Source organism: Rutidosis leptorrhynchoides, chromosome 4 (assembly GCF_046630445.1).
Source record: "Rutidosis leptorrhynchoides isolate AG116_Rl617_1_P2 chromosome 4, CSIRO_AGI_Rlap_v1, whole genome shotgun sequence".
Taxonomy (NCBI): domain Eukaryota; kingdom Viridiplantae; phylum Streptophyta; class Magnoliopsida; order Asterales; family Asteraceae; genus Rutidosis; species Rutidosis leptorrhynchoides.
The window spans coordinates 642,346,332-642,355,605 of record NC_092336.1 but is presented as its reverse complement, the minus strand read 5'-3'; positions in this window follow the sequence as shown (position 1 = coordinate 642,355,605).

The following is a 9,274-nucleotide window of genomic DNA, read 5'->3' as shown; positions in this document are numbered from 1 at the left end:
TCTATTTTTTTTTCCCTAGAGAGGGGGCTGGGGGTAGAGAGTTATGTTGCTATGCTTGAATTCAAGAAGTTGAGCAACTTCTTTATACAGATTGAAGTGGGTCCTATTATCTCTCTTTTTGTTTAAGTTTGTAGAACTGGCTCCACCATAGAATTTGGTATACTCCAATAATCTTGCTTACTTTTAAACTTGATAAACACCATTTCTAACGGTTGGGTGGTGTGAGTTTTTTATTTTATTTTATTTTTTTATGTTATATTAATGTGTTTTATATTATTTATGTAAAAAACCTTAAAATAAAAATGTCAAATTTAATGTTAAAGGTAATATAATTATAATTTGGGCAAATGATCCGAAAAGGTAATCAAAGTTACTCAATTTGACAATCAAGGTAACCCCCAATTTGCACAAGCCAGAAAAAGATTTCAATTTTATTTTTGCGCAAAAAAAAGATTACGTGTTCAAAAAATTTAAAATTGAGGTAATCTTCGTCAAATTCATTAACAATCGTTAGTCAAAAATACACGTTTGGTCCCCAAAGTTTCTTAAAAATTTCACCTATAATCCTCTTCATCACCATCTTCATTAATATCTTCATTCCCACCACCACCACCACCACCACCACCACCATATCTCTTATCAAAGCCAGCCAATCAAACATACTAATCTTACTCCACTATGATGATCGTATCTGTGATGATCTGTCCAAATCCCTTTGGACGAATACATCATTCATCGATTTCACAGTGAGGTACTGACATCTACATGATACGTTTTGTAAACATTGCATTCTTTTGAAAAGGCACACCATAATTGTATATCAAATTCCAAGGTTTTTGACATTTGATGATTTCTACATATGAAAAATCACCGTAATTAATAGTTTACAATACTACATCTGTTGATAATGCAGTCAAAATAAGATACATGGTGATGATTTTGTGAATGCAACGTTTTCTCGAATAAAGCATGTATGACTCTATGCACATAGCTTGTATCACATATAAGCAAACAGCGGAAAACTTCTAGGAACCTGAGAATAAACATGCTTAAAAGTGTTAACACAAAGGTTGGTGAGTTCATAGTTTTAATGTTGCGCATAATCTGTATATAAAGGTGGATCACAAGATTTCAGTTGTTTCATCCAGAAATGTTTATCAAAATATTCTACGAAATTGAGCACCCTGGTAACTAAACTTTAACGTCTATATAATAAGTACCCCTGTTTTAACATACATGCAACCAACATGTACAATACACGCAAACCAACGTGTACCAACCTCAAATAGCATACGTCTGTTTTATAGTTCAGGCTAGGGTTTCTATACCTGGAACAGACGGGGATGTCAAGCTCTATGGATCCATATACAACTATTCGCGCTCACCAGTTCTTATAACAGGCAGCTACTAGTTACCAAAGCTAAGGGATTTTCGGTTCAAACTCAGTGTGGAATTTAGTATGTACTTGTATCCATTGCGTTTAAAATAAAGTGCATATATTCTCAGCCCAAAAATATAGATTGCAAAAGCAATTAAAAAGGGAGCAAATGAAACTCACCTTAGCAGCACATAAGGTCATTCACCGAAATGTGACCGAAACTCGGAATGCAAAATAACCGTAGATCTCAACCTAGAGAACATATTGTAACATCCCGCGTTTTTCCGTTAAATTTATTTTAACACCGTCTTTTTTTTTTTTTTAAATAATATCTTTCGTATTTAAATTCGTCGACTCCGTTGACGAACGTTCATAATATTCTCGTTATTTAATTATAACATCTCTCGTTAACTTGCGTTTTAAAAATATTCGATCGGTTAAATCCCGCACCCGCTTCTAAACTCGAGGGACTAAAATTGACACGGGGCAAACTAGTTGACTAGGTCAACTAGTCCACCCCAATCACCACCATTCAATCACCTCCATCTCTCTCTCTTTCTCTCTAGCAAGAACACACACACAAACACCCAATTCAATCATTCATCATCTAAATTCGATCTAGGAGGCTTACAACAAAATAAATTACATATTTGGAATCCTCTCTTCATCCTCTTCAATTTGATACCAACTTCATCTCATTTGGGTAATTTTCTAAAATCACTAATTTTAGGTGTTCTTGAGATTTTTGAGTTATAAAGTTGTTAATTAGTGTCTATGGCTCATTGTGATGTCGTGTATGTAATTTGTATGCTCGATTCGTTATTTTTGGTGTAACTAGTTCAATATGAAATTACTTGCTAAATCCTTGATTTTGGATGAACAAATGTTGTTAGATTGTTAAAGTGCATGTTTTAAAAGTGTTACTAGTATCATTAGCTTCATTTTGATGTATAGGTTGATTAAGGAAACTCCAAAAACATGATTATTGATTTTGAGATGTTTGACTAGGGTTTGATAGTTCTTGACATGAATTTTTAGATGCTTGAATGCCATGGAATGTTAATTATTAGTGTTTAGTTGTAATGTATGTTTCATTACCTTCAAAACGGCATATTATATGTGTGAATTGGTTTCCCGAAACTCAAATTGCATTTGAAGAACTTGAAACCTTAAAAATAAACGTTTAATGATCACTTGATGAGTTTTCGGCTATTATAAATGATGTTTTTGTTTGGTGAAACATGTTTAGTTGTGTTCCTTGTCAAAAGAGCTTTCCAACGGTATAAGATACGTCTTCTAGTTGTTTACGGTTTGAGTTTTGCGTTTGTTTGAAAATTGACCAAGTCTTGAACAAGTGAAACAGGCCTGGGACCAGGCCACGGCCATTGTCGCGGCGCGACAGGCCTGGCCGCGGCGCGGCATAAGCCGTGCCCAGCTTCTGTCTCCAATGTCCGTTTCACGTGAAATGTTTGCCATGTTTTAGACTTCCAATTCGCATGCAACTTGTTCTAACATGCTTATATATGAATAACTAGCATAGAAAATTTGTCCGAGACCCGACCCGAACATGTTGACTTTTTCGTTGACTTTGACCAAGTTTGACTTTTTGTCAAACTTAACCAATTAATTATGCAATCTTTCTAACATGATTCTATACTTGTATCTTGCATGAAACTTGACAATTTGACTCACATGCTTCATAATCGAGTCGTAACGAGCCATAGGACTAATTGAACATCTTTGACCGTTTGTGTTTACCGTTATTGATATAACCTATATGTTTAGGTCAAGACTAGCCTTGTCCTTGCACATGGTTACTTGTTGAAGTACTTTATTAACTCTTGTACTCAAGGTGAGATCATAGTCCCACTTTTTAATCACTTTTATTCTTTACATCGTGGGCTGAGAAATACATACATTTCATACTTAATTACTTTTCATGCTTTTACATTGTGAACAAATACGAATACAAAGATGCATACGAGTTTGAACAAAAGTCCTCAATCCAATTATCATTAGTTCCACTTGCAGGGTGTAAGTGTAAGCGTGTAATTATGTTGTGTGGCCATACGGGTTTAACAAACCCTCATTCAGACGGTTCGCTACCGTTAGTGAATGAAATATAATTTCAACAATGTATAGTGTAAGTTCTAACACTAAATTCAAAATTCAGAGGGAAGATTCGGTTAAGCCTTGATAATTGGGTGCTCGTGATACAAATACTATTTTGGAATGTGAATGATTCTGGTTGAGCAATTCTTAAAGAACCTTGTGGTTCAATACAATTTACTTACTAAACCTATGATTTCACCAACGTTTTTCGTTGACAGATTTCTATGTTTTTCTCAGGTCTTGCACGATATGTGATACATGCTTCCGCTCATTATTTGATACTTGCATTGGATGTCGAGTATACATGCATTTCATGGAGCGTCTTTTGACTTTACTTTAAACCGTGTCGCCTAGATTTCAATCGTATCTATAACGTTGTAACTTAACTTTTGGTTGAACAATTCTTGTAAACTTTGAAACAACCTTTATTTTGAAATGAAGGCGACATATTTTGGTCAAACGTTATCTTAAAGACTTATAATCAGGTAATGGGACCCACGTAGCCGACGCCATCACTTGACGATTTGACGGGGTCGCTACACATATGTTGGTCAATACATGTCTAACAAGCTAGGTCGGGTCATAGTGTATCACAATCCTAATGCTCGAGACCGACATGCAAAAGTTAGCGAAAGTCATCTCAAAAGTCAACCTGACCCAATATGATCTTTAAATCTATACATGTTTATAATATTAGCATAGTATAAGTCTTGATAATTTGTCTTGATAATTTGAACGAATTTATAGTTTATCAAACTCAAAATATTATTTATTTCAGGAGCTATATTGTATTTGAATTATCATGGCAATCAAACATATTTTATTATTTCACATAGTTTTCCAATACTTGTAAAATCAGATTATAGTGTTTATAAAGCTTTAAAACATGATAAGACAGTCAACTTTGACAATTGATCAACAAAACAAAACGTGCGTTATATAGAAATTTATTTACTCGATTAGTAATATCTAAAAATCCAATTTATCAATCTTACAAACAAGTTGTTTAAATATTAATTGAAGATTCAAAAGCAATTTCAATTAAATAAAATTATAATTCAGTTGATCATATCTTTTAATTCGTTCATCGAAATCACGCAATTTCTAAATGAAAAGTTATTAATTTTTTGCCATCTTTCCAATAACATGCATATCATATACCTTATATCAGTAGCATATGTATTAAATTCGTGATTCATCATAAAACTATCTAACGACGAAATTTAGCGTACTAGCATGCATAAACATATATACTCGAGCACTTGACATGGTTACACTATTAATATATAAAAGATAAGATATGAATGCTCACATATCAATATTGTGATTCAATATTGTAGGAAAGTACGTAGACGCAACGGAGATGATAAACACTAGATTGACCTCACGAGCATACCCCCGAATAATACCCATAATCTCCATTGTTATAACCCATAATTTCCTTAGCTCTATCTCGCTCAAAAAACCATTTTGAAATCACTTGCTCATGACCTCGTCGTAGTATTTTATGTATAATACTAATAATTATACTCCTAACTATAAGATTAATAATAATATTAATCTAAATAATAATAATAATAATAATAATAATAATAATAATAATAATAATAATAATAATAATAATAATAATAATAATAATAATAATAAGAATAATAAAAATAATAATAATAATAATAATAATATAAATAATAATACTACGTGAAGAATGAATGAGAAATGAATGAAAACTTAACGAATTCAAGTTGGATTTATAGACCTCTCAGCCAACCACTCCCCATGCGATCGCATGGGGCTCAAGTTATATAGCCATGCGATCGCATGGCTTAAAATTACAGCTCATGATCTTCTGCCGACACTCTTTGGTACATATAAGATATATATATATATATATATATATATATATATATATATATATATATATATATATCTTATTTAATATATAATATATTTAATCTTTAGAATTAATTAAATATTATATTATATTCTCGTGCATAGTTGATTTGTAATTTTAGCACCGATGAATTGTACGTTGACACTCGACTTACGTACCGGTTCTGGTTTTTCGAACGCCCTTTCGTACGCTTAGAAAACTTGTACTTTACGTTTCGCGACACGTACCTTTATCAATATTTAGACTTATATCGCCAATAATTATACTAATTGAAATGTAACTTATTCATTTGAGTGTTTTGGTCATTTGCTTCTTTAAATCAACGCCTCGTTATTTATCAAAGCATATTTAATAATATTAGTTTAAATCAAAACGTTTTATGACTAAGTTAATATATATATATATATATATATATATATATATATATATATATATATATATATATATATATATATATATATATATATATATATATATATATATATATATTCATTTAGAATTATAAATTTATACATAATATATATGTTTGAAATATTTATCTAATAATATAATATTTAGCTTTTCAAAACTAATTATATTTCAAAGATTATTATATATAATCGTTTAAATAATAGAATTTACTATGTCGTATCACGTTTACGTTTTTGAAACATTATATATATATATATATATATATATATATATATATATATATATATATAATATAATATAATATAATATAAAGCTTTAATTAAATTCTTCTAATTCTATATAATCAATTTACCTTTATAAATAACAGATTATAATAATTCAGTTTTTGAAATCGTTTTCATACGTTTGCAAATAGATCAGTCGAATATTATGAATCCAGTTCTCTACTAACTTTTGTCTAACCTTCGTCAATTGACACATTTGTTCTTACTTGTAAATTACTTTACCATTTATTCCGAATACCGTTAAAAATGAAATGATCTCTTAAATCACAGTGGACCTTACAACAGAGACCCGTAATCATAACACAATGTAACAGATAACTCAATCATTTGATATTATCTTTTAATTCCGTCGATAAATATATTAAACGTATATTGAAACAATTACGTTTATGTAAAGTATTACACATCTAATACTTTGTTTAATGTTTTCAATTGATATAATTATATATTATATATACATATCTATATACACATAAATGTTCGTGAATCATCGAAACAGTCAAAGGGTAATTGATTACATGAACACAGTTCATAGTTTTTTTTTAGATTTCAACATTACAGACTTTGCTTATCGTGTCGAAAACATATAAAGATTAAAGTTTAATTTTGGTCGGAAATTTCCGGATTGTCACAGTACCAACCCGTTAAAGAAATTTCGTCCCCGAAATTTAATCAAGGTCGTCATGGATAACAATAAGAATGTTTTCATGACGAATATGAGTTGATAAATAGAATTTTATCATCATTGAGTAATATGGATAAAACAATCCGTTTATGTGAAGAGTATGAGTGAAGTTATCACAAAAGAGTGAAATGAGTAAATGTAGGTTAGTTTTAACCGGTGACGTAGTCATGGTTTATTTTCGGAATTCAAGGGATTTAGAAAAAATCTTCGTAATAAGATTTGGTTTTTCGACAATTAAGGAAATTAGGATCCGCTTTGATTAAATGCGATAATCTGTTTTGATTGCCCTGTCGGATATTTTTACTATATATTCTCCCTCTTCGTTTCCTTATTCCCACAGCTCACACCTTTTATTCTTTCTCTCTCAACTCATACTTTAAAGCATTCATCAATATGCTCCATCCAGTTCTGCTTCTTGATATACTCCTAACTTTCATATCTGTCATTCTTCTTTTTCATCTACCGCCGGAAGAATCTATTTACTTCTACTATACTCTTGGTTTTATAGTGTTCTTAGTTCTCTCGTGTCTTTATATTACTATATGCATCGATATATACGGTTTGTAATTTTGTTGTTAGGTTTTGTATCTTCCCTTATATTTCGATGTCTCTGCTTCTGTTTTTCTATAATCATTGACATCCACAGTTAATGCTCTCTCCTATTTGCTGCGATTTATACCCCCATTTCTATTTCGGAGCTTCATGCTCTGTTTTCTCTTCTATCTATTAAGCACGGCATGTAATGGTCCAGAATTCGCAGATATGAATTTCGGAATGAACATAGTTAATGTTCTAAGAAGGAAATTATAATGGTACGATCTTGATTTGTCAAATTACCAGAATATTCAGAAAAGACCAAATCATCAAGAAAATAATTTCTTGATATTTTTAGAGGTTAAATAGAATACAAGAGTCGTGTAACATGGCACATGATGACGGTATGGTCTGTGAATCGTCATGTTCCATTAGAAACTCAGCATGACTTACTGTAATATAATCACGTTGATCAAGTGTCATTATATTATATTAACTCATGCTTCAGTTCCCAACACTACTTCAAAAACATTCATAATTTAAACTCGAAGGTTTATAGAATATTGAAACTAAACAGTTTCCTTTATGATGTACTACAGATAACGCCAAGAGATAAATGATTTTAGATAAGAGTAGTTATGCAAATATCTTCAGAAATATCGAGGATATTTATAATGAAAGATATGATGATATCCTAGAATTTTTTAATATCAGAGGATGATGAAGGATATTGTCCGCAAGGGTTTAGAGTCAGGAGCAAGGTATTCGTTAATGACTTCAGCAGATACTGAATCATTTGGATTCTTTGAAGGCAGGTTTAGTCTTTGTGATTTATCCACAACTTCCTTCATAGTTTGTTCAATCCGTTTTCCAGTTCCAAACCTTCTCTTTTTCTGAGCTTTGCCAACACACTATTCTTTATCATCAAACTTTTAACTGTTAAAGTCATTTACAGTTTTTGCTGCTTCATCAGTATTTTTCAAAATTTCGAGAACTAGTTCGCAGTTTAGGGTGTTTTTCAGAAACTTTACATTCCAAGTATGTAAGTCTTGGAGATAGATGTTATATGTATATATAACTGTTGGCGTAGAATTGCTGCGAAATTCGAGAGTAATGATTCAAGCTTTTTGGTATGGCAACTACCATTACAAGATGCAGATGAGTACATAATAGGGTTTCAATGAATAAGTATAGTGATTTTTCAGAGAGGCTTTAAGATCAATGAAGTTGTTGGTAAGTTTAATGCTAATGTGGCGGGATATAAAAAGTTCCTTGATAACAATGATAAAAGGGTAATAATTATAATAAGACTTATTCGAATGAATAATTGAAGTTGGTTTGCTGGAGCTGTGACAAAACTGTCTATTTTTAGAAGGGATTGAAAAGTTATTTTAGCTAATAAATGCCAAAGGGTCTGACACGGATACGTGTTAAACTATGACTTTGGTTTCAAGAGTTTTTCAGGTACATAACTGTAATGACCCGGACTTTTTCGATCAATTTATACTTATAAGATTAATATTTACATAAATTAAACCTTACCAACATGATAAGCAATCCAAATTGTTGAGATTTATGTTTTTGAAAAGAGTTTTACACAACGTTTGACCGTCTAGTTTGACCGATGATATCACGAACTATATAACATATGATAATTATACGTTTGTGTATATATATGTATATATATATATTTAACATGACCTAAGAATGTTTTAATATCTCATTTTGTATTAATAACAATAAGTTATAAGTATATTTTGAAACTACTAACTTAAGTTTTCAAAACGATAACCATACATAACGTTAATTGACATAAATACTTATAATCTATAATGTTTATACATATATCGTATAAGTAATGTATTTAATCACTTTTTAAAGACTTAAATACATAAAACAATATAAGTGTATTCACAAAAGATAGCTATATTTGAATCCTCATTCCATTTTTCACAAAATTTCTATACGTATTTCTAGAG